The 24,922-nt window shown below is 47.9% G+C and overlaps 1 protein-coding gene across 1 annotated transcript in view; it reads left to right on the forward strand.

Moving 5' to 3' along the window:
* The window catches only part of ITGA9 (integrin subunit alpha 9), a 305,474-nt gene that overhangs the window by 175,755 nt on the left and 104,797 nt on the right, over window positions 1-24,922 (forward strand). The gene's annotated exons all lie outside the window — the stretch shown is intronic.

Here is a 24,922-nt window from a genome sequence, read left to right on the forward strand (position 1 = left end):
CGTGCCCTGCCCACAGAGGAGCACTGAGCGTGCCTTCAAGCCCATGGGAAAACGTCTGTTCAGACACAGATCCTGGCAAGCTCACCAGTTTTGACAGGATTACACCAACCTTGCCCAGCTTAGGGGGCACCTGAAGGCTATAGAGAGATCCGTAGTGATGGGGCTCCAAGAACTTTACAAGAGGTTATCACAAATCTCTGCTGCTTCATAGCTTTTAGGAACACCAGGGTTGGGAAGGTCACAAAAGCGATCAAGAAGGACTATGAGAAGGGCACACTTCCCATTCTCTGTAAGCTAAAATTGTCCTGGGGTAAGCCCAGTCAAAAGAGAACCAAGTATCTCTAGGGTTCTAGTATCTCTGGCTCCATACAGAATGTCTTTTATAGGATTTCCTGTGCTGTGCCATCGTCTTGTAGGGGGTGGATTTGGGGAAGGGGCAGACTCAAGGACAGATCTGTAAAACTCCTCTCTGGGGTAACTGAAAGGATGTGGTTGGTGACTTGGGTCATTACGTTGCAGGTTCCTCTCACTTAGGACCCACCGGAGAAATTTCTTTCCGGCCTCAGAATTAGGAAGAGCTGTGTCTCCCCAAGTACCTTGGCTTATTTTTGCCTGTAGACACAGTCATCCTTGTGATAAAGCTTTGTTCTGTCTGTTGTCTGCTACAAAGTTGAGACCTGGCCCCGCTCTTTCGGTATTTAGGATTTGGTAGTATTATTTCGTAAACTATATACCTGCCTATATCTCACTTTACTTCCTTCATCATAGGTTTCTTTTTAGCATGGAGGCTACATAATATTCTGTCATAAAGTATTCTATGGGATTACCCTTAAATTCCTGTTATGTAGATATTTCATTCTAGTTTTATTCTCTTTAATGCTGTGATGAGGGGCGCCTAGGTGGCTCAGTCTGTTAAGCATCTGGCTCTTGATTTCGGCTCAGGTCACAATCTCACAGTTTGTGAGATTGAACCTCATGTCAGGCTCTGTGCTGAGCATGGACCCTGCTTGGGATTCCCTCTCTCCCTCTCCTTGTCTCCCTCTCTCTCTGCCCCAACCCTGCTCGTGTGCGTGCCTGTGTGCTTTCTCTCTTAAAATAAATATTTTTTTAAAAAATTGAAAAACAATACTGTGATGACTGTCTCTCACAGAGATTGCCCTGAACAAGTGATTTTATCTTTAGTCTTGTAACTATCTGGGGGATGGGCCACAGCAGTGATTAACCACCCACTAGATACCAGGGGTTTCACACGCATCTTCCCATTCCCTCCTTACTGCGTAGGATCTGGGCACATCTGCCATATTGGAGGAATGCTACAGGAGAGAAGTGAGGGAAGCAGGATGAGGCAGGGAAAGGGCTGAGTAAGGGGATGCTCTTGTAAAATGTAGCCTTAGTCTGAATGATAGGGTGGAAAGATGTGGAGGAATGCCCAAGAGCATAAATCACTGAGCAGAATAGTCCCCTCTTGAAGTGGCAGGAGAGCACCATTCCCACCCTTGTATCATACTGACTACCTTGAGGAGTAGTAAGTAACCCCCCGGGCATTCTTTTTTTTTTTTTTTTTAATTTTTTTTTTCAACGTTTATTTATTTTTGGGACAGAGAGAGACAGAGCATGAACGGGGGAGGGGCAGAGAGAGAGGGGGACACAGAATCAGAAACAGGCTCCAGGCTCTGAGCCATCAGCCCAGAGCCTGACGCGGGGCTCGAACTCCCGGACCGCAAGATCGTGACCTGGCTGAAGTCGGACGCTTAACCAACTGTGCCACCCAGGCGCCCCCCCCCCCCCCGGGCATTCTTGATGAGGGGCTCTAGTCAGGTGAGGACAGTGTACCTGGGAAGGCCACAGGTATGTCATTAGCTCCTATAGCCGATCATTTTTATCTCTTCTCCATCGAATCCCAACGAGCTTTGGCACAGGGAGCCCTGGTTTCAATTTGGCAGAGAGTTGACAAGGTTTCGGGGGGCTCTTCTGGATGTGGGACGCATTAGCGTGAAAAGGTGGCAGGGTACAGAGACAGCATGTAGCTGCCGTGGGGGCAGGACTGTCCAGAAAAACAGGGAAGATGACCCTCAATGTGATAGGAGAAGGTAAAGAAACAAAAATTCCTCTCCCATGACCACAACTGCATGTGGAAATGTAGATGGCATCACTCAGCCCAGAGCAAGATTCTAATAGCACCCAGATGGGTGGTACAAAGGAACCAAGAGAGCCCACCCACCCCACGTAGGCCTAACAGAACCAACATGGACCCTACAAAAAGATTCTACCACATAAACTAAGACGAGTGTAACTCAGGACACAGAAGAAAAGCATACCCTTTAGAAAGATCATTAATAGAAAACAAAAGTAAATTTTACAGAGCACCCACTTTTGTTCTTGATGAAATTCAAGAAAAATATGAGCATCACAAAAGATCAGAGAGTAGAATGATAAACTGGGGTGAAAAAGGAATGAACTGAGAGGCCAAAAAAATAAAGGTTGTAGATAGGATAAGGAAATATAATGAAACCAAGAAAGCAATGGCAGAATTAAAACGTGCTGTAATTAGGAAAGAGCAGAATTAGTGGTATGGAAATCTGATTCATTGCTGTACAGGACATATTTGAGATGGTCTCTGAGGATTCAGAGAAAAAAAAAAGTCAGTGAAGAAGGATGACGGTGAAAACTATACATGTAGAAGGTGGAGACTGGAGAATCAGCATAGATAAGTGCGTCCAGAATACTTGGAACAGAAGACACGAGTAGATACCAAAGAAGGATCTCCATTCTCTTGAATGATCTCGGCAAATACCAGGTAAAAATACTGAGAACACTTTAATGTCAACACACAGCTTCACGAGATTTTTAATTTTCAAAATGTGAAAGTGATGCTACTGATACCTAACAGAAAACAAAGAAACCAATGTTCCATAGACTTCTTTAACAGTATTAAAAAGTCAGAGTAGGTTCTTGTCAATTAAGAATTCTATACCCAGCCAAGTTGCACTCCCTCGTGAAGGCAAAATGAAGACATCCCTGAATATGTGAGAATTCATGAAGTCTGTTAACTCTCCTAGTTTTGATTTCCCCCAAAGCAGACTCTGACACTATGACTTAGGTACAGGTGGTTTATTTGGGGAGTGATCTCAGGAGGCACGTTGTGGGAGTGGTGCGTTTAGACGGGGAAGGGATGAAAGCTAGGAAAGTGTATGCTGATGAGCCATGGTGAACTTGGGCTGTGTCCTGCTGCAGACCTTCTCAGACAGTCTCTGTGGAACACGCTCTCAGAGTCACTCCCAGGGGTAAGGAAGCTGCTAGAGGATTTCTCCACCAACTTTTTTTTTTTTTTTTTTTTTTTGAGTGAGAGAGAAAGAGAAAGAGAGTACACAAGGGGCACCTGGGTGACTGTGTCCGTTAAGCATCTGACTTTGACTCAAGTCATGATCTCACAATTCCTGAGTTCGAGCCCTGCATCAGGCTCTGTGCTGACAGCGCAGAGCCTGGAGTCTGCTTTGGATTCTGTGTCTTTCTGTCTCTCTCTCTCTCTCTCTCTCTCTCTCTGCCCCCCCCTTCAAAAAAATAAACTTTAAAAAAAAACATGCAAGCAGGGGAGAGGGACAGAGAGGGAAAGAAACAAAGAGAAAGAGAGTGAGAGAGAGAGAATCTTAAGAAGGTTCCATGCTCTGTGCAGAGCCTGACATAAGGCTCTATCCCACAACCCCAGGATCATGACCTGAGCCAAAATCAAGAGTGACTGAGCCACTCAGGTGCCCCAGATTTCTCCACCAACTCTCACCACTCATCCACAGAAAATCACTCCAAGGGCTTTAACACCCTGGCACTTCCAGCCTTCTCTGGCTATGAGCCACACTCCCTGGGGTGAGTGAACAATTCCAGCAGTGAGAAGTTGGAAGCCTCTGGCCCAGAGGGCACTGGCTTCAGGTGACCAACCCTTTGGTTAGTTCTAGGGAATGTGAGCAAGGCAGCATCTGCTTCAATAACTGTTGAAGCTTTAATGAGCATGAAACTATTCCTGAGAAATAGGATACTTACAGATAAAGCACTCAAGAATAGAGTCGTCGAATAAAGTGTTAGGGCCAAAGAAATGTAGAAGTAAGAAAAAACAAATTTTGCAAACGTTTAAAATAGGAAGCAAATGTTAAAAAAAAAAAAAAAAAGATTTATTGCCCCAGTAAAGACGTAATTGAAACAATTAACTTAAAAACTGAGACTGTAATATCAGTTGTACCGTACAAATTTGGGAAGAAACATAATCTCATCACTGTTGCTGCTTCACATTCTTCAGAAGGGAGTTTGGACTCCTCAGCTGTTGGTGAGAGGCCATTCTGAGCCGTCGCTTCCTGCCTCCCCTCTTCCCCAGCCTCGGTGTTCGCCATGCCCCACATATGCACTTGAATCCAGTTATAATTCAGTCCCAAAGCTGCCTTTATCCTAGAATTCCCTCCGCCCCCATTTTCTTCAGTGAACTGCCCTGCCCTCAGATCTCCGCTCCGATGCCTCCCCTGGCTGCATGGGTGATGTGGGTGGGTGGGTGGCTCTCCCTCTGTCCAAAGCCACAGGGCGGCTGGGGGCGTAGGCCTCCAAGGTCTCCGGTCTTCTCTGTCATCACCCAGTTGGTGATGTATTCGTTTCTGAGACTGGACAAAACGTCTCCCCTAACACGGACTCTTCTGTCCTCTGTAACGCAGAACTGCTTCCAAAGATTCACGCTGGTTCTTTCCTGTAAGGGAAGACTGGTTACAAAAATGTGGGATGCACATTGGATAACCATCTGCTGGCTTTTCTCTCGCCTCCATCAAGCTAACGTGAAAACACTCCGTAAAACGGGGCTTCGTGTGCCGGTGGCCGCTCATTGGCTGGCACGTGCGGGTTGGCCGGGGCGCAGCCCACGGCGGTGGTCGTGTAGTGGCCGTCTGTGAAGCCGTGTGCCGGGTCTCATAGGGATGGGGGAGGGGTACAGTGGAAAAGGAGAGCAAAGAACAACGGAGACGATGCGCTTGGAGCACATCTGCACCGCACAGCCCCAGGGTCACATTCAGGTTAGATTCTGCGTGAGCGGCACCCCCGGAATACCACCCCACAGGCTACGTGGATGGTGCCCCCCCCCTCTGGAGTTGTACAGCCATGTGGCTGTGGGGTCAAGGGAAAGTTGAGTTTTAATTTCTCGCCGCGATGCCGCTCGGCACACAGCGGCTCGTCTTGCCTCCGTGGAACAGGAACGCATTTGTTCAGACAGCAGTCGTTAGGTACCTGCTAAGTGCCAGGGGCCGTACCAACAGCTGGGGGACCCAAAGACGAGTAAGGGCCGGTCCCTGCTTGTGAAGAACTCCTGGCCTAGTGGGGTGCGAGGCATGTCAGCAAACAGCACCAGAGGCCAACTGCTGTCCAGAGCACTGGGACATGACATTGCTCTGAAGCACGCGATGACCTACACCAGCTAGTCTCGGGTTGCCTGAAGCTCCCAGATACAAGTGCTGGGGAAAGAGGATGGGCCTCCTCTGAAGAGTTGATATCAGCTGGTGCTGCTGTCGCAGAGCTGGGATGGATGAGTGAGTTTATTTGGTGAAGGGGAGAGCTGGCTGGAGCCCCGTGAGAGGGCAGAGGAAGAGGGACAGGAGCGATCCAGCAAGGTGGAAAAAGGCTTTCCCGTGTGGGCCTAAGGGCCAGCGACGCTCCGAGTGGCAGCGTGGCCTCTGGACGTTTTAGGAATGCAGATGCCTGCTGTCCTATGCTGAAGTTGCTTGTTGGTTGGGTCTCTGGAGCTCAGGAATGCTTCATGTGGCCAGACAGATAAGCTCAAAGAAGAGGCCGGGTGCGTGGTCACGTATCTTCATGGCAGTCAGTGCCTGTTGGGGCCCGCATGGGAACAGACACGGACATGGACAGTTGTAAGCTTTAAGATAGTGCAAGGGTACTCCCAGGTGACCTTTGGGTCCCAAGGGGGTGTGGTGGCTTGCCACAGAGTTACAGAAGAGGTCGTGCTTGGTGAGAAAGAACGAGGAGGGGGGGGGGGGTCCCTGACCTAGCACCCTCTGTAGCGTGAGTGCTCTCTTGGTTTGGATCTCCCAGACACTGACCTTGAAGCAAGGAATTGAGGGCAGTTTGTTTGAGAGGAGCAAGAAACACTGGGAGGGAAATGGAGCAGCGACAGACAGGTGGAGGCAGCTAATGCAGGGGGTGCTGTTCAACCAGATGCCACATTGGGCAGTGGGACTTTATCCCAGGACAACCCTGGGAAGCAGTGTAAAACCCAAACTTGGGGGCTGAAGCAGCTGGGGGAGTCAGTGGTTGAAGCTTTCTAGGAGCGCGCATCCCCCAGACCTCTATCCTGTGCTGTGCGTGGCCAGAACAACCAACCTCATTCTGGAAAGTTCCATTCAAGCACAGGGTTGCAGCCGCTGGCAACTGGAAGTGGGGCGGGGCACCCTGAAAGGTGTGACATGTCTGTGTGAGGTTCCCCAGCACCTGTAGAGATGCCCACAGGGTTGGAAGCATTTGCAACCTAAACACCTCACTTTCCAGACTTCCAGAAGTCACAAGTTAGCGTAACGGGACTTTGCCCGGGTTCTAGCTCGAGAACTAGCGATGCACACCTCACGGTCTTACGGGAGTGGCGCAAGGCTAGTATTGTAAATGGGACAAGGGACCCAGGTGTGGGACAGTAGGAGGCAGGGAAGACTGTGGAAGAACGGGGCCTCATCCAGAGAGAGCAGGCCACGGTTCCCAGGTGGGAGTGAGGGCCGATGCAGCCAGATTTCCTACTTTTCAAGAAAAGCCAGAAGTCCACATTTTTATGTGAAATCTCATGACTTTGGCAGCTAATTAAAATGTTTTCTGAGCATTGAACGGGCCAAGCAAAACATGTCCAACAGACTGCATCCAGTCTGTAGGCCACCAACTCGTGACCTCTGGCTTAGCTGTTTTCCATATGCTGTAGGCAGTTCTCCCGCCTGCCTGTTGTCACATGAATCTGTATCTGGGGTAGACCCTGGTGTGTGTGCAGGCGTGACTGCATTTCTCACCTGTCCCTGGGTGGCAGGTTAGCTAGCCAAAGAGATTGGAGTTTGGGGGTTCAAGCGTGAGTGTCTGCTTGGGGGGGAGGGAGGGTCAACTTACAGGTAGTATCCATAGCACTTTAAAGCCAATGATGTTCTCAAAACCCTTGCGCGATTGCAAGAGGCAGCCACGCCGGGGGTTGTGCTTCAGAAATTCTTAGAAGTAACACAGCAAGCCGCCAAGGTGGGGGAGAGGGAAGGCGAGGCTCTCGCTCCCATCCCACGCAGATGCAGAAACTCAGCTCTGTTTCTTGCGCTCAGCGGGACCTTGAGCCAAGGGTCTTCTCTCTGTGACTCAGTTTCCTTCCCTGTGAAATGAGACGTGCTGAGGGTCAAGTGGCGTCTATGCAGACTACTCGTACATGATGCGCGGCTACCGTGGCGGCCCCCGCCACCCACAAGCACCAAGTCTATAATTCATTCATTTACTCAGAAGGTATGCATTGGTCACCTACTCCAGACCAAGATTAGATGCTGAGGGGGAGGAGGGGAAAAAAGCGAGAATACTAGACGGTGCGCTGTCGGTCAGAGGGTGTTGACTCTTCCTTTTTTTTTTTTTTTATGTTTATTTTATTTTGAGAGAGACAGAGAGGAGTATGAGCGGGGAAGGGGCAGGGAGGGAGGTTAGAGAGAATCCCAAGCAGGCTCCGTGCTGTCAGCACAGAGCCCAACACGGCTTGAACCCTTGAACCATGAGATCATGACCTGAGCCAAAATCAAGAATTGGACGCTTAACCCACTGACCCAGCCAGGCGCCCAGACTCTTCCTTTTAAACTGAAAATCAAGACCTGTGGTCTTAACAAAGGGATTGCAGGAGTGTGTGTGCATGGGCGTGTGCCTTCATAACATCAAAAAATATAGCTAGTGTTAAACTGAACATATTTTTATATTTAATTAGTTACCTTTATTTAAAAAATTGAAATTACATGAAAATAATGGAAAATTTGGTGTATATGTGTATGTGTAAATATACATATATGTGTATGTGTAAATATATATGTATATGTGTAAATATATATATCAGTTAAGTAAGTGGGCTAACTTTTGTAGTCCCCATTTGTTTGCTTTTTTTTTTAATTTTTTTTTCAACGTTTTTTATTTATTTTTTTTTTTTTGGGACAGAGAGAGACAGAGCATGAACAGGGGAGGGGCAGAGAGAGAGGGAGACACAGAATCGGAAACAGGCTCCAGGCTCTGAGCCGTCAGCCCAGAGCCCGACGCGGGGCTCGAACCCACGGACGGCGAGATCGTGACCTGGCTGAAGTCGGACGCTTAACCGACTGTGCCACCCAGGCGCCCCCCCATTTGTTTGCTTTTAATAATGCCTATTGATTGGGGCGCCTGGGTGGCTCAGACGGTTGAGCATCCGACTTCGGCTCAGGTCATGATCTCAGAGCTCGTGAGTTCGAGCCCCGCGTCGGGCTCTGTGCTGACCGCTCGGGGCCTGGAGCCTGCTTCTGCTTCTGTGTCTCCCTCTCTCTCTGCCCCTAACCCACTCGCATTCTGTCTCTGTCTCTCTCAAAAATAAATAAACATTAAAAAAATTTTTTTTAATAATGCCTATTGATTTTTTTTTTCATTACTATTTGCCGAAGTGTTAGAATTTTTGGTTTGGGGATGTCGACGTTTTAAAATCCAAGATCTATAACGGTTCAAATGTGTGATATGTGTGATGACTATCAGAGTTTAGAGAAGGAGGAAAATAATGTACTCCCGAAACAATGTAGGGCTAGGCCCGGAGTCTTTAGGCAGAGAGAGTGATAAATTTGGAGGGTGATGGGGGGTTCGTGGGGTCTGGAGCCAACGAGCAAGAAAGAATTCTTGAAGATGTCTTTGGTGCAAAAAGGTGATTTTATGAAAGCATAGGGACAGGACCTGGAGGCAGGAAGAGCTGCACTGAAAGTGGGGGGCGGGGGGGGGGTGACCATTTCATGGAGTCAGAGACAAAGTCAACAGGGAGTTTCCAGAGAGACGTCCATGTGCTGAAGACTTACTGGAGGCCTAGCTGTTGTCAATGTAAGGTTGTTTTTCTCTCTAGCAAAGCATTAACCGTAAGATTGTAGGGAGTTCCTGGACTTTAGGCTGTGGATGGGATTGCCTTTTTCTTAACCATTTGCTTTTTGTTTTGTTTTGTCCTTTCCTGTTTTGGGTAGCCGGGGCGTCCAAGGACTATCACACATGTCCCACCTAGGGAGGGGGGCGGTGCTAGCTTGTGCTTGCCCCTTAGCCTGCATCATGCTCCCTCATCAGAGAGGACCGACCCAAAGGTCTGCAGGCCCAGGGAAGCCTGGTGAGGGGAATCCAGCATTTTTATATGGACTAAGGAAACAGAAGAGAGGACAGAAGTTTGTGACATGCTGGAGGAAGAACCAAGAAAGAGCAAACAGACCAGGGAAGACCGGGTGAGACTCAGTCTTGGGATTGCTGGAAGGAAAGAGACCAGTAAGGAAACAGTAGAGTCCTGAATCCCGCTGGGAAAATGGAGACCTACCACTTACAATGCCTTTTAGAGCTTTGTGCCCTTTCAAGTTCATAAGAAACATAGTTAGTGCCCGGGCCCGGTTGTTTGTAAGTCACTGAATCCCACTGACCCACTGTGGTGTCACCATCTAACCTCCCTGAGAGACTGAGGTAGAGAAGTGGGCACCGGGCCCTTCTGTCTCCTCCCACGACAGGGCCCAGTGTGGGAAGCCTGATGATGTCCATTAGAAGTGGTGTGAAGGAAAGCCTAGTTTTGCTCTTTCTGAGGAGTGCTTTGCATTCCAAATTAAACTTGGCCTCTGAGTTGAAAGCACCAGGTCAGCTTTTGTGGCATTCAATGGCTTGTTCTTTATGACAAAGGCAGAGAGGGCTCATAAGTTTGTTTTTCTTGTAAAGTGATTCTTCCAGTTTGTATCTACCTTTACCACAGAAAGGCCTTCTCTCAGGGGCTTCTCTCTTCTCCCTTTCAAGGCAAACCACTCAAGATGGCGCCAGGCGAGAAAAATGATCCCATTTCTAACCCAAAGAAGAGTGGGAAAGATTAGGGACTTACATGTTTGTATGCCTTTATATTTGTGGGAGTGCCCTGGCCCGTTCTCAGATAGAAGTTTGCACACAGGAACTGCAACCTGCACCAAGGAATACGACGAGATGTCTTCTGTGGAGCTGGGAAGGCCAGCATTGCGTCAGGAAGGGTTTGCAGGCAGGAGCTCGAGTGGCCGTTGGTGTGAGCACATTTCAAAGAGCCTGCCTTCCCTCTGCGGCTGCTCGGCAGGAACTGATTTTCATTGTGTTCTGCTTTCTCCCGTCTCTTGTCAAGTTAATAGTCGCCCCGAGTAAAATGCAACCCTTAGATGTTTATAGTCATCTTGGCCCGGCCATTAAGATGATGAATGAACTTGCTTCTTGCCCTTGTAAGGGAGGCCTGAGGGTGGATATCGATACTCAGAAAATAATAAGTCTTTTCCGCCCCTTTTCTGTTTTTAATCCAGTGCCCCAAGCCCCTCGGTGACTTTACCTTGAACTTCCTGCATAATGCCAGGCAGAAAAAACTCACCGGGTTCCAAGCCTATCTGTGGCTCTGACATAGCAGCGAGTTCTTTTCCTCTTTCTTCCCTTGTCGGTCTTCCCCATCCCGCTTGCCGAGGGTAAATCCCAAGTTCCCTAGTGCCTTTCCCATTTCTGAGCTCTTTCTGCTAGTTGCTGCCCTTCCTCCTGGAGAGGACAAGAGTGGGTGGTAGGGAGCAGGTACCCTGAGGCCAGGTTCCTAGTTCCTCACCTGGATTACTTGGCCTTGCGGCCAGGTCAGAGATTCTAACCCCTGGAGAAATTGTGCCTGAGAGCCAGCCTGGGCCCTTCCTGCCCCAGTCGGCAGTGAGAGGTGATAGAAAAACCCAGATGTCCATTTCCCATCGCAACGTGGCCTCGGTGTTCCACGGTGGGGCTCGTTTTTCACATATATGAAAAGCTTCATTTGTGTATTCACTGTGTTTGGAAGGAAGGCTACGTTTTGCTTTAGAAATGTCAACAGAGCCTTAGCTACAACAAGGATCAATTAAGAAGGACGTTTCCCAGAGCTGCAGGACTTGGGTAAATCTATGGGGGGAGGGGTTATTTTAGAAAACATGTGTTAAACCTCTGGATTTTTTTTTCTAATGAATTGAAAAACAGCAATTTAATAATTTCCTCTTCTAAGGGGAAGGAGAGTCTTGGATTTTAAATCTTTTTCATAAAGCAGTGCAACACCTCTTAAAAGGGAAGCCATGAAAATGGACTGCTAAGCCAAGGCAAACAAAAGAAAACGAAAAAGCTTAAGGAGAACAAGGGTGCCTCAGGCTGGGTTTCCCTGAAGCAGACGCAGAGGGAGTGGGGAAGCGGGGAAACGGGACAGGGCAGGGGTGACCTCAGGCTCAGTGCTGCAGAGGGTGGCCTCTGCCTGATCCCGCAGGGGAGCTGGGAAGTGTGAGTCCCACCTCAGCGAAGTCCTTGTCGAGGTCAGGAAGCTGGGCTTTTGTTCCCCCGTGGCACCAGTCATTGGTTAAGGGCCCCTACTGAGGGATCAAAGTCCCAGCACTTTCCGCCCTCCGTGGGTGAGGTGTGGACATAGTGGTCCAGTAGCCTGAGGGCAAGCCTCCAAGGAAGACCCACAGATGCTGGCTCTTGGAAGAAGACACATACTGGAGCCAGAAGGTGGACACCTAGACGGGGTCCTAGGGGATCTGGTGGAACCCTGGAAGTGTTTGCTATAGTAGGATTGCCGCTGACTGGTGTTCTTTGCGTCCTGAAGGCTGTGTTATAGGCATGTTGACAAAGATCCAGCTCTTGACGTGTGTGTGTGTGTGTGTGTGTGTGTGTGTGTGTGTGATAGTCTCACGTGATAATGTCAGTGGCACACAGGATATTTCTGCGAGCATCTGAATTTGGGAACAAATATATATGCCCTTGGAATTTCACAGAGAACGTGAATACATAGCCACGTCCTGTTAAGATCCAACTTGCCAGAACTGTTATTTCATCCCTTTGAGGCCAGACTTCCCAGTAGCCTCGCTGCTTCCTGATGGCCACTTACCCAGGCACCTGAGTGTAACTGGCCAGCCTGTCCTCTACCCTAGGCAGATGGATTAAACCACTGATTTTGAAAATAGTTAGGAATGGGGCGCCTGGGTGGCTCAGTCGGTTGAGCGTCCGACTTCAGCTCAGGTCACGATCTCGCGCTCCGTGAGTTCGAGCCCCGCGTCGGGCTCTGGGCTGACGGCTCAGAGCCTGGAGGATGCTTTCATTCTGTGTCTCCCCCTCTCTCTGCCCCTCCCCTGTTCATGCTCTGTCTCTCTCTGTCCCAAAAATAAATAAAAGGTTAAAAAAAAATTTAGAAAATAGTTAGGAATGTGTTTGGCTGCATGTAACAGAAAGGCCAACTTTTAGCAGCCGATCCTAATGGGATTTTGACTTTTCTTTTGTAAAGATAAATCCAGAAGTGGTCCGTCCAGGATTGGGAGGCAACTGTGTGATGCCATCAGGAAACCTAGTTCCTTTGGTCTTTCCGCACAGCCTTCCTTCATGCGTGTTGTTTCCTGGTTTCCGCTTCCAACACCGCAGCTGCAGTAAGACGAGGAAAGAGAACAGCCCTGCCCCCTTTTATTTATTTTTTATTTTCTTTTCAATAGCTAACATACAGTGCTATGTTGGTTTCAGGTGTGCAATATGGTGATGCCACACTTCTATACATTACTCAGTGCTCATCGGGATAAAGACTCTTAATCCCCTCTTTCACCTATCTCCCGACCCCCCCTCGCATCTGGTGACCACCAGTTTGTTCTTTATATTTATGAGTCTGGGGGTTTTTTTGGTCTCTTTCTCTTTTTTAATTTGTTCGTTTGTTTTGTTTCTTAAATTCCACATATGAGTGAAATCCTATGGTATTTGTCTTTCTCTGATTCACTTGTTTTGCTTGGCATTATATTCCCTAGATCCATCCATGTTGTTGCAAATGCAAGATATCATCCTTTTTTATGGCCGGGTAATATTTTATTATGTAAAAATATTTATAATCTCTGCCCATTCATCTATCAGTGGACACTTGGGTTCCTTTCACAATTTGGCTGTTGTAAATAATGCTGCTACAAACATAGGGGTGTGTGTATCTTTGCGAATTAATGTTTTTGTATTCTTTTGGCAAATACCCAGTAGTGGGATCACTGGATCATATGGTAGTTCTGTTTTTAATTTTTCGGAGAAACCTCCATATTGTTCTCCACAGTGGCTGCACCAGTTTGCATTCCCACCAACAGTGCACGAGGGTTCCTTTCTCTCCACATCCTTGCCAACACTTGTTGCTTCTTGAGTTTTTGATTTTAGCCATTCTGACAGATGTGGGGTGGTTTTGATTTGCATTTCCGTGATGATTTGTGATGATGGACATCTTTTCGTGTGTCTGTTGGTCATCTGTATGTCTTCTTTGGAGAAATGTCTGTTCGTGTTCATTTTTTAAATGGATTATTTGGGGTTTTTTGGTGTTGAGTTGTATAAGTTCTTTGTATATTTTAGATACTAACCCTTTGTTAGATATGTCATTTGCAAATATCTTCTCCCATTCAATAGACTGTCATTTCGTTTTACAGGTTGTTTCCTTTACTGTGCAGAAGCTTTTTATTTTGAAGTAGTCCCAACAGTTTATTTTTGCTTTTGTTTCCCTGGCCTCAGGAGACATATTTTTAAAAATGTTGCTTTGGCCCATGTCAAAGAAATTATTGCTTGTGCTCTCTTCAAGGATTCTGATAGTTTCAGGTCCCACATTTAGGTCTTTAATCCACTTTAATTTTTTATGGTGTAATTAATTTTTTTGTTTGTGATGCATTTTTTATGGTGTAAAAAAGTAGTCCAGTTTCATGCTTTTGTGTGTAGCTGTCCAGTTAGGCCTGCCCCCCTTTTTCTTTTTTAATTTTTTTAACGTTTATTTATTATTGAGAGACAGAACATGAGCATGGGAGGGGCAGAAAGAGGGGGAGACACAGGATCCAAAGCGGGCTCCAGGCTCTGTGCACAGAGCCTGATGCGGGGCTCGAACTCACAAACCACGAGATCATGACCTGAGCCAAAGTCGGACGCTCAACCGATTGAGCCACCCAGGCGCCCCAAACCTGCCCCCTTTTAAATAGCTTTCCTGAAGCTCCACTTGGCATTTTCCATGTACCTCTCACTGGCCAGAACCCTGTCACATGGCCAACCCTAGCCACAATGAGGGCTGAGAGAAAGTTTTCTTAGCTCGGCACGTCGCTGCCCCCAAACACAGGTTGTTTTGTCTATGAGAGGAAGGGAAGAGTGGCCATTGAGAGGCATTGATGGAGTCAGCCATAGCAGAAACCTGAGAGAGGTTGTTTGCAAGGACATGTCTCTGAGAAACATAGCAGAAAGGGGGAAGGAGAGAGAATGAATCACAGACAAATGACCCCCATGATCACCATCTTATTTTCTGTCTGCCAAATTTCTTTCAGACTCTCCATTACTGCATTTAGGATATTTTAAATATATATATTTTTTAATTTTTTAAATGTTTATTTAGTTTTGAGAGAGAGAGAGAGAGAGAGAGAGAGAGAGCGCGTGCACATGAGTGGGGGGAACGACACAGGTAAAGAAGTAGACAGAGTCCAAAGCAGGCTCCAGGCTCTGAGCTGTCAGCACAGAGCTCGATGCAGGGCTCAAACCCACAAACCATGAGGTCACGACTTGAGCCGAAGTTGGATGCTTAACTAAGTGAGCCGCCCAGGTGCCCCATAAATATATGTATTTTAGTGTTTCTTTATTTTTGAGAGAGAGCGAGCAAACAGGGAAGGGGCAGAGAGAGAGGCAGACAGAGGATCCAAAGCGGTCTCTGTGCTGACAGCAGAGAGCCCGATGTGAGGCTTGAACTCACGGACTGTGAAATCATGACCTGAGCTGAAGTTGGCCGTTAACCGACTGAGCCACCCAGGCACCCCTTTGGATATTTTAAAGTCATCGTCAAGGATACCTGTTGGGGAGAGTAACAGAGCACCTGGTATGAACCAGCAGGTGATATGACTCAGTTCTGTCTTATCAGGCAGCACCCAATGAATCTACTCCAGCTGACGTCAGACCCTGATAAAGCGTAAGATGATCTTTACACTGTCTACCTTGTCTATCTTCATTGACGTATACATTTCTTATTTTCACAAGAGGAAGCCATTCCAATGCTGCCACAGCTCTCTGTCCAGCCAACAAGAGAGGCCAGCATCCAGTACCCCTGGCCTCCTGACTCTTTGCTGCATATATTTCCAGTCCCTTCCTCGCTGTTCTATTTCTGTTTTTGTGCTGTGTCTGGTTTGGCCTCTTCCTTCTTAAAATGTGGATCCCAGGCCTGAACTGCCGTCCAGTGAGCCCAGCATAGATTTATGATTGCCCCAGTTCTAAACATGAGGGCTAAACATGTTAATGTGGCAGCCACAGCACAATTATATTTATTTGTGATGCATTTACTCTCTATTTTTCTTCTAGTCTTTTTATGCTATTTGGAAATGTAGTTGTGTTATTTATAGCTTTGTGACTCAAAATATGGTCATGGACCGGCAGCATGGCATCACCCAGGAGCTTGTTAGGAATGCAGACTCTCAGACCTGACCATCCCCAACCTGCTGAATCAGGGTCCGCATTTTAACACAATCTCTGAGTATTTATACACAGCAAAATTTGCGGTTGGTCGTAGCTCCTGACTTTACGTCATCTGACCTGGTAACTTAGCAAGACGTTGACGAGAACCCTTAAATGCACTCGGAGGGAGGGGCCTGGTGGGCTCCAGGTGTGATGGCCCAGAGGACGCTTGCCGCGTGGACTGGGAGAGAAGGAGTAGATGTCTGTGGAACATCCTTCAGGCACTATACTGGGTGCTTTATCTCATTGAAACCTCACCATGGCCCTGTGTGATGGGTGCTTTTATTCCCAACATAGAGATGAAGGAAGAGAAACTCACAAGACTAAAGGAACACAATCATTTTATGCTCGAGACTCAGAAAGGTTAACAAGACTGAGGTCACACCAGAGAGTGGCTGAGCTGATGCTAACGTCACCTTCTGGCCCAGATTTCATTGTCTCATCCGCCAGGAAATCTCTCAGAGGCTTTGCCAACAATGGGGTTGGCTAACCCGGGAAATCGGTCTCTGCCTCTACTCCTGTTTCTCCCCAGCGTGAAAATGCTGCCCACGTAGGAAGCAATGAGGTGGGCTCTTCCCTAAAGGAAAAGAAGCTAGCTGGTACATATGCTGGAGCAGAGAGAGAAGCCCAAAACCAAGGAGAGGTCTTGAGGGATCCAGAGGAGAGCCTCAAGACAGCTTAGAACGGTCAGGGGAAGGGGCCCTTGTTCAGGGTGAGAAAGTCACGCACAACCGTGAGCCCAGCTGCCGTGGACTAAGATTGAGAAAAAGAAAAGGCGAAACGTTCCCTGGGCCAAGGAGGGGGCTGTGCTGGAGATCAGCTGTGTTACTACCAAGACAAGTAGGACTCCACCTGGCTAAATCTGGTATTCTTTCTGAGCCCAGCACAACGGGTAGCACAGTTAATTACCTCCCTTTTTCATCTGCTCTTGGTTTTAGTCTTTAATAGCATGTCTTTTTTTTTTTTAATGTTTATTTTTGACAGAGAGAGAGAGAGAGACAGAGCATGAGTGGGGGAGGGGTAGAGAGAGGGGAAGACACAGAATCTGAAGCAGGCTACAGGCTCCGAGCTGTCAGCACAGAGCCCGACGCGGGGCTCGAACTCACAGACCGTGAGGTCATGACCTGAGCTGGTCAGATGTTCAACCGACTGAGTCACCCAGGCGCCCCTGTAATAGCATGTCTTAATTGAGATATAATTTACGTAGTGTAAAATGCACACGTCTTACGCATACAGATCCATAATTTTTGTATGTGTCTATACCCATCTAGCTACCACCCACATCAAGAATGAGAACAGGGGCGCTTGGGTGGCTCAGTCAGTTGAGCGTCCGAGTTCAGCTCAGGTCATGATCTCGCACTTTGTGAGTTCGAGCCCCACGTCAGGCTCTTTTCTGTCAGCGCGGAGTCTGCCTCTGATCCTCTGTCTCCCTCTCTCTCTGCTCCTATCCCTCTCTCTCTCTCTTAAAAATAAACAAACATTAAGAAAAAAAAAAAAAGAGAACATTCCTAGTGGCACAGGAAGATGTCTGAAATGGGATCCTAACTCCACCAAACCTTCCATTTGCAGGAAATAGCAACTCCCTTCTTCTTGCCCCACCCCTCTTCCTCTCACGTCTGCATCTGTTGCACAAATGGCCTGTTGGCTGGACCTGCAGAATATATCCATAATCCAACCCTTTGCACCATTACCACTGCTTATATCCTGGCCCGAGTCCCCACCTTATTTTGCCTGATTATTGACTGCAGTAGCTTCCTTCATAATTGGTCTCCCTGCTTCCCCTCTTGCCCCCTTACAAGTTCCTTTGTCCAGAACCCTCCAATGGCTTCCTATCTCACTGTAAACTTCATTCTTTGCAATACCTAGAAGACTATAAGATCTGGCCCAGGTGCGGTCTCTCTCAACACATTTCCTATAATTCTCCCCCTTGCCCTCTCCACTGTAGCCACAGTGGCTTCCTTGCTGTTCGTTGCGACACACCAAGCTTGTTCCTATCTCTGGGCCTTTGCACGGGCTCTTCTGTCAGATATGCACATGGCCCAATCCCTCAATTCCTTTCCATTTTGGCTTAAATGCCACCCGATTAGAAATACCCTACTGTCTCAAACACCCCTATCACATTCCCATACCCTGATTTTTTCCATAGACCTTATTACCTTTCGCTGATTGTCTTAGCCCCCCCACTGGACTAAGCTCCATATAGTATGGAATAACTTTTTTTTTTTAAGTTTATTTATTTTTGACACAGAGAGTGAGCGTGAGCCAGGGAAGGGCAGAGAGAGAGGGAGACACAGAATCCGAAGCAGGCTCCAGGCTCCGAGCTGTCGGCACAGAGCCCGATGCGGGGCTCGAACTCGCCAACCGTGAGATCATGACCTGGGCCGAAGTCGGACGCTTAACCGACTCAGCCACACAGGCGCCCCTGGAATAACTTTTTATCCATCAGTTCATCCCTACCGCCTGTAGCCATGCCTGGGGTATAGTCACATCTCAATATTGTTGCCTGAATAAAGGGATGGCTGGCGAATGGGTATATAGATAGATATACCTATATGTAGAGATATTTCTTTCTGGGTACTTTATGGTCACTATGTGAGTCATCATTAAATTTTATATTGCCCTAGTACTTTTTAAGTGCTTCATGCTCTTTTTGAACAACTTGGTGGTTTGGAGAGTTATGCTGATCTCTTATCTCCCTGGAAAGGCAAACCACAAAGAATCAGAGAAACGGAGAAATGCTACCCCCACCTGGTGAGAGAGCCTTGCTGTGGAGACTCAGGCCTGACCCGAAGAGCGAATTCGGTCCTTTGGTGCTGAAAGCCACCACTGGTGCTGAGGGATGTTGTCTGTGCCTTGTGGGGGTGACAGACCATGCGGGTCCCCCTGCGCTCCCTCATTTGAGGCCAGCAGCTTTTCCCTACCAGAGCAGACCTCTGTCCATGGGTTTCTGCCCTAGGTTTGTAGGCCCGTGATAGGCCCGGGCATGTGAGCGACGGTCCCACGGGCTTGAAAGCCATCTATGCTGTGGGTTCTTGCAAAGAACAAAAAGTAACATACATGTCTTCATTAGGTTTCCCCGAAAGTCAACCCTGAGACGGGAATTCAAATGCAGGGTATTTGTTGCAGAGGTAAAGGCAGGGGCTGATGAGGGGAGAGAGGAAAGAAAGCAGCAGGAAAAGGATAGGTTATCAAGGCAGGTATACTCTGGGCGACTGGGTCCGCTCCCACTGGGGAGCTCTGCGCCCAGAGATCAGACAGCTGAGAGCTAGGCTGCCCAAGGCGGGTGAGGGCCTTATCCACACCTCCCCACAGTCAGTGGACGAGGGCCGCTCCCGAGGGCGTTACACTGCTGATCGCTTCCAGCTTGCCTGGCGTGGAGGCCGCAGCGGCTTTGTCCCTAGAGAAAGCCCGCCAGTGCAACACCGCGGGTGCCACAGCTGGAGAGAGGGGGGCAGGGATATGGACCAACAGCGTCTGCAGTGACTGCCGTCACCCCAAAAAGAAATCGCGCAGCCGAGGCTGGCCTCTGACTCTTCACTCACTGGCCACGTTTCTTTCTTTTTCACTTGCTTCTTTCTGCTGGTCACTGAGACAGAGTGAAGCATCTGCAAGAGGGGTCCAGGGGCTGTAGGACTGAAGGAGACTGGAGTAAACGCAGGCCTCATACTGAGCTATCTAGAAACATCGGCCTCAGGTTGACAGACACGAGGCAGGCCACCTCTGCCTTCCGGGAGTCCCCAGACTCTGCGGGACAGGTCACATGGCCTCACATGCACGTGACCCACCAGAAGTGTGGCGCAGGACCCAAGGCGGGTGTTTGGCAGGCCGAAGAGCAAGTTATTTGGTGCGTGAGCAGCCTAATTGTAGCCAAGACTACCAACACACGTGAGCCGCTAACAGGGCTTACGCGGTGGGTATGCAGACCTATCTGTGATAAGGAGGGATATGAAGACTCGTTCTAATCACCCACCGTCGCCTCTCAGCAACCCATTTTAAAAAGAGGAATCTGGGGCACCTGGGTGGCTCGGTCAGTTAGGGGTCTGACTTCGGCTCAGGCCATGATCTCACTGCTTGTGGGTTCGAGCCCCGCGTCGGACAGCTCAGAGCCTGGAGCCTGCTTCGGATTCTGTGTCTCCTTCTCTCTCTGCCCCTCCCATACTCGTTAACATTCATTCACAATGAATAAATGTTAAAAAAAAAATTAAAAGTAAAAAGAGGAATCTGAGGCTCCTAAAGAAATCAGGCAGTTCCAGGAAACAGCATAGCTGGGATGTGAGCCCAGTCTGCCTGGAGGCCAAGGCCGGGCTGTGTCCACTGTGCTCATGCTGCTCCCAGGTCAAGGTTTCCCTTCACCCCGGCGGATGTGTGTGACAGCGACAACCCCTTGGGGGTCCCTCGGGTTGCAAGGTGGTTAGAGCTGTGCATTGAGAGGTGTCCACCAAAGTTTTGGTTCCCCCCCACCCCGAGAAGATGAAAGAAGGACCTCTCAGAGCCCCCAGCCTTTGGCTGCAGGGCTCTGTTCCCTTTGCCCTGGCTGGCCCCCCTCAGCAGGTGGGTGCAGTTCCCCCAAGGCTTGGCCAGAGGGCAACGAAGAAACCTGGGGCTGCTGGCGTCTGGGGCTGAGCAGGGAACGGTCCTGGCAGGAGAGGTGGGGCTGTACTGGGGAGGGTGGGAGCTGTCCCAGAACACCCTGCAGAGAGGTCAGCCGCGGGAGAGGAGTGGCCAGCGCGCCTCCTAAGGGTGCCACGTTCCTGAAAGCCACAGTTGGGAAAACCACACGTCGTGGTGGGGTGCCCCCTTGGCCAAGCATCTGCCTAATGAAAGCTCGGCCTTCCTGAACGCAGCCTAGCTCCTCTAAGCAGAGGCGTGAGACTTCCATAGACCTCCACCGAACACCTCGGTGGTATCTGGAGAGGCCGAGGACCCAAAGATGAAGCAGGTGTCGGTTCTGTGCCTGGGAAGAGGGGTAGGAAGAGGTCCTGTTGCCACTCGAGCCTGGAAGGGGCATCGGTTCTGCTTAGCAGAGAGATCTGCTGCGACCCACAGCACCACGATGACCGCTGGGAATTGTTGGCGTGGGTCTCAAGTTTCTTGTATTTTTATGTACTTGAATATATATCATATGAGAGGACATGTGGAATATTTTATGCACATCATAGCAGGAACTCTAATCCTTTGCCAATGACATTTGTCCCCAATTTGTCCTTTGTTTTTTAACTTTTTTTGTGACAATTTGCCCAACAGAAGCCTTTAACTCGTATGTGGTCAAAGTCATTCATCTTTTTCTTTTTCTTTTTCTTTTTTTTTTTTTTTTTTTTTTAAGAACTTTTTTTAAGTGATCTCTATGCTCAGCATGGGGCTCAAACTCACGACCCCGAGATCAGGAGTCACATACTGTACTGACTGAGCCAGCCAGGCACCCCTATTTGTCTTTTTCTTTATGCATAGTTTCTTCTTTTGTTGTTGTTTTTTAAGTTTGTTTATTTTTAAGAGAGAGAAAACATGCGTGCATACACTTGAGTGGGGGCGGGGCGGGTGGGGGACAGGGGATCTGAAGCAGGCTCTGTGCTGACAGCAGAGAGCCCCATGTAGGGCTCAAATTCACAAACCATGAGATCATGACCTGAGCCGGAGTCAGATGCTTAACCAACTCAGCCACGCAGGTGGCCCTTTATGCATAGTTTCTGACTTTGGTGTTGGCTTAGAAATCCTCCAGTCTCCAGATATCTACCCAATATGTATCTGAACTGCCTAGTTTTATTTTTCTTACATGGAAATTTTCGGTGGAATTTACTTTGGTGTAAGGAGAAAAACGTACAGATCCAACTTAGTTTTTTCCAAGCAGGTGTCTCCAAAAGATCTGTTAAACACCCCCTTACCCACCCACACCACCGCTGACTTGAAGCCACCATTTTTGTTCTGAATTCTCGTTTGGAGAATTTCTGGATTTGGAGCCATTTCTGGATTTCTCTGTTCTGTCCTCTGATCTCTCTACATCAGGGTCACCAAATGCAGCTTTAATTGCGGAAGCTTTGTATGACAGTTGAACATCTGGAAGAAGCAATGTCTCCCTTAGCACTCCACGTTGTCAACTTGTTCTGTCTAATGTCACATGTTTATTGAGATCATTCTTTTAAGTTCAGAAAAATTCCATCGCAATGTGACTGGAATCAGTGTAAATATGTACTTTAATTTTAATGTTGGAAGAACATGTACATTTTTCAGTTTTCTGGTTTCTCATCCAAGAATCTACTCTGTTCATTTACTCTTCCTTTCCATCCCTCAAAAGAATATTGTCATGTCCCCCGTGAGGTCCCCCGTCTTCTTGTCATTCTTGGATATTTGCCGTTGTAGATGGGGTCCTTTTGTTATAATTTTTGGAAGATCCATTATATTTTTTAACTGGCTCTTACATATATATGGGAGAAAAAAGCTTTCAAGTTTGGTGTAAGTTCAGCAGGTGACTTTACTGACATGCATCTTAGTTTGTCAGTGTCCTTCATCTCAACCCTTTTTAGGTAGAAATCATATCCTATGCAAATCACGATTTAACCCTCCTTTTTAACATTAAAACCTCACTCCTTCTCCCAGAGGAACACCTTGCCCCTCACTTCAAGGCAAGGTTGGACAACAGTGGACACAGTGAGCATCCTTCTCCTTGTCAACTTGAATGGGTCATGCTGGTGGTTAGAGACCTGAGTTCTATATTTTATTAGTCACATTAAGGAAGTGCATTAACATGGATAAGCGTTGACATATTGTCAGATATACTTTCAGTCTATTTGTAAGATCCTTGCATATCTGAAGACTTTTTATGCATGAAAAAGAATGGTCACTTCTATTAGTGTTATATCGCATGTCCAATCCACTTATTTTCTTTTTTTTTTTTTTAAGTTTATTAGAGCGAGAGAGAGTACATGCGTGCAAGCGGGGGAGGGGCAGAGAGAGAAGGAGGCACAGAATCCGAAGCAGGCTCCAGGCTCTGAGCTGTCAGCACAGAGCCCGACGCGGGGCTCGAACTCACGAACTGCGAGATCATGACCTGAGCTGAATCAGACGCTTAACCGACTGAGCCACCCGGGCACCCCACCAGTCCACTTATTTTCAAACAGCTACCACTTTACAAATATTCACACAGTACTTACATAACTTGTAAGGTAAAAACGTGAATTTCAGGGGTTTACATTGAACGCTATGAAACTGACTTGGGGTAGCTCAAATATTGGCAATGCAAAGTGGTTCAGTCTAATAGATTTTCCCATTCAGCTTTGAATCGCTTGAACTTTTTCACAGTTCGTAGACTCTCTTAAATGCCTTCAATACTTTAAAAAGCAAACTCAGGATTCACCGATCAATGGGCTAACACTGCAAACCAACTACCTAAGTGCTGCTTTCAGAAATCTAAATTTATTCTCTCTAGCCTGGTTCTGATTCTGACTTTGGTTCTGACTTCTCCCTGGCACTGCACGTGTACGAACGTTCCCAGAAGAGTGAGGGCTACCTGCTCAAGCCTGAAGCATTGGTGGTGGGAGATTCGGACCCAGGGGCGTGAGGATACTACTCTGGTCCGTTATCCAGTTGGCCAGTGTAGCTAACAGTGTTTGTGTTCCGCCTGGTCCCCTCCAGGCCCTTCCTGCTATCTTTGTTCCTCTATACACACACGCCCCACTTTGGTTTTCTTTTAACACCCAGGAGCTGTGACTCTTTTATTGAGGACTGACCTCAGGTTCCAGAAGCCACTTTACCTGTAGTTATGAAGAACCACAAGTGCTTTGACCTGGACGGTCTTTGACCGTGACTGTGTGGTACAGATCTTATCAACGCCCAGCACCCCAGATCAGGACAGCTATGAGGTGCCTCACTCCAGAGCTCCCCTGTGGGATCAGGTGAGGCCACCTTCTGTGGGACTCGGCCTGAGCTTACATCCTTGCCTGATTCCTCCATTCCCCAGATCCCTTTTCCTGCTTCCCCCACTTTTTTGCCGGTTCCCTGGAACACATTTTTTAATGCATCTTTTGAACAAGAACCCTCATCTCAGGGTCTGCTTCTCGGTACCCAGACCTAGAGCAGACGGGCCCCCTTTTCTATAAATAGGCTTTGCTCATTATAGCAGAAACATCCCAAATTACAGATCTGACCAATCAGTTGTGTTTTGTTTTGTTTCTCTGTTACCACAGCCTTTTTCCTCAAATGACCTGTTTGGAATATCTTATCGTTATAACACAACCTAATAGAAATCCTCTTTATAAGTATTTGTTTTGAGTGATTTTCTGTTCTGAATGAGGCCCAGTGCAATTCAGTTAAATCTAAAGTTTTTGACCGATTTGGGTCACTGAAATTACTTCTTTTCATTACTATTCTTCAAATATTAGCCTATGAAACTATTCATATTGCTTCCCTTTTTTGACCTTTTAATAAGATCAAATGTATTTTAAAATCTCCAACCTATGGAGCGCCTGGGTGGCTCAGTTGGTTAAGCGCTGACTTTGGCTCAGGTCATGTTCTCACGGTTCGTGGGTTCAAGCCCCGCGTTGGGCTCTGTGCTGACAGCTCAGAGCCCGGAGCCTGCTTCCGAACCCATGTCTCTCTCTCTCTCTCTGCCCCTCACCCACTCGAGCTCTTGTCTGTCTCAAAAATAAACATTAAAAATTTTTTTTTTTTTTTAATAGAAGCTCCAACCTCTACTTGGTCATTGTGTATCATGCTCTCACTTTGTTGCCCGACTCATTTTGCGAACATTTTGTTTAGTATTGTTGTTCCTGGTTTCATAAACAAGATTTGTCTGGAGTTGTCTTTCTTGTGTGGCCTCTGTCAGATCGGTGTCAGGCTTTGGCCAGTGTTCACAAAAAGAAGCAGGAAGTTTACATTCTTTCTCTGTACTCTAGAAACATACATGCATGGGCACAGCAGCAGGCCGCCGGCGCTGACCCTTACCGCAGCACTATTATGCGCCTATGCCCGGGACTGAACTTTTATTAACGTGCAGCACCCTCACACCAACCCGGCGAGGTGTGTCCAACCACGAGCTTCGTTTTCCTGATGAGGAAACCGAGGCTCCAGGAGGTTAAGGAAGAGCTGGAGCTCGTAAGTAGCGGAGGGGGAATTCAGGCCCAGACGGGCCAACCCCAGTGAGCTCAAGTGCATCTTATTTGCATAAAGAGGCTTATTTACATATCCCGCGCAGCGTGATATGGTGCCAGGGGCCATCACCCTGTGGAGG

The sequence above is a fragment of the Lynx canadensis genome, chromosome C2 (assembly GCF_007474595.2).
Source record: "Lynx canadensis isolate LIC74 chromosome C2, mLynCan4.pri.v2, whole genome shotgun sequence".
In the NCBI taxonomy this organism is placed as follows: Eukaryota; Metazoa; Chordata; class Mammalia; order Carnivora; family Felidae; genus Lynx; species Lynx canadensis.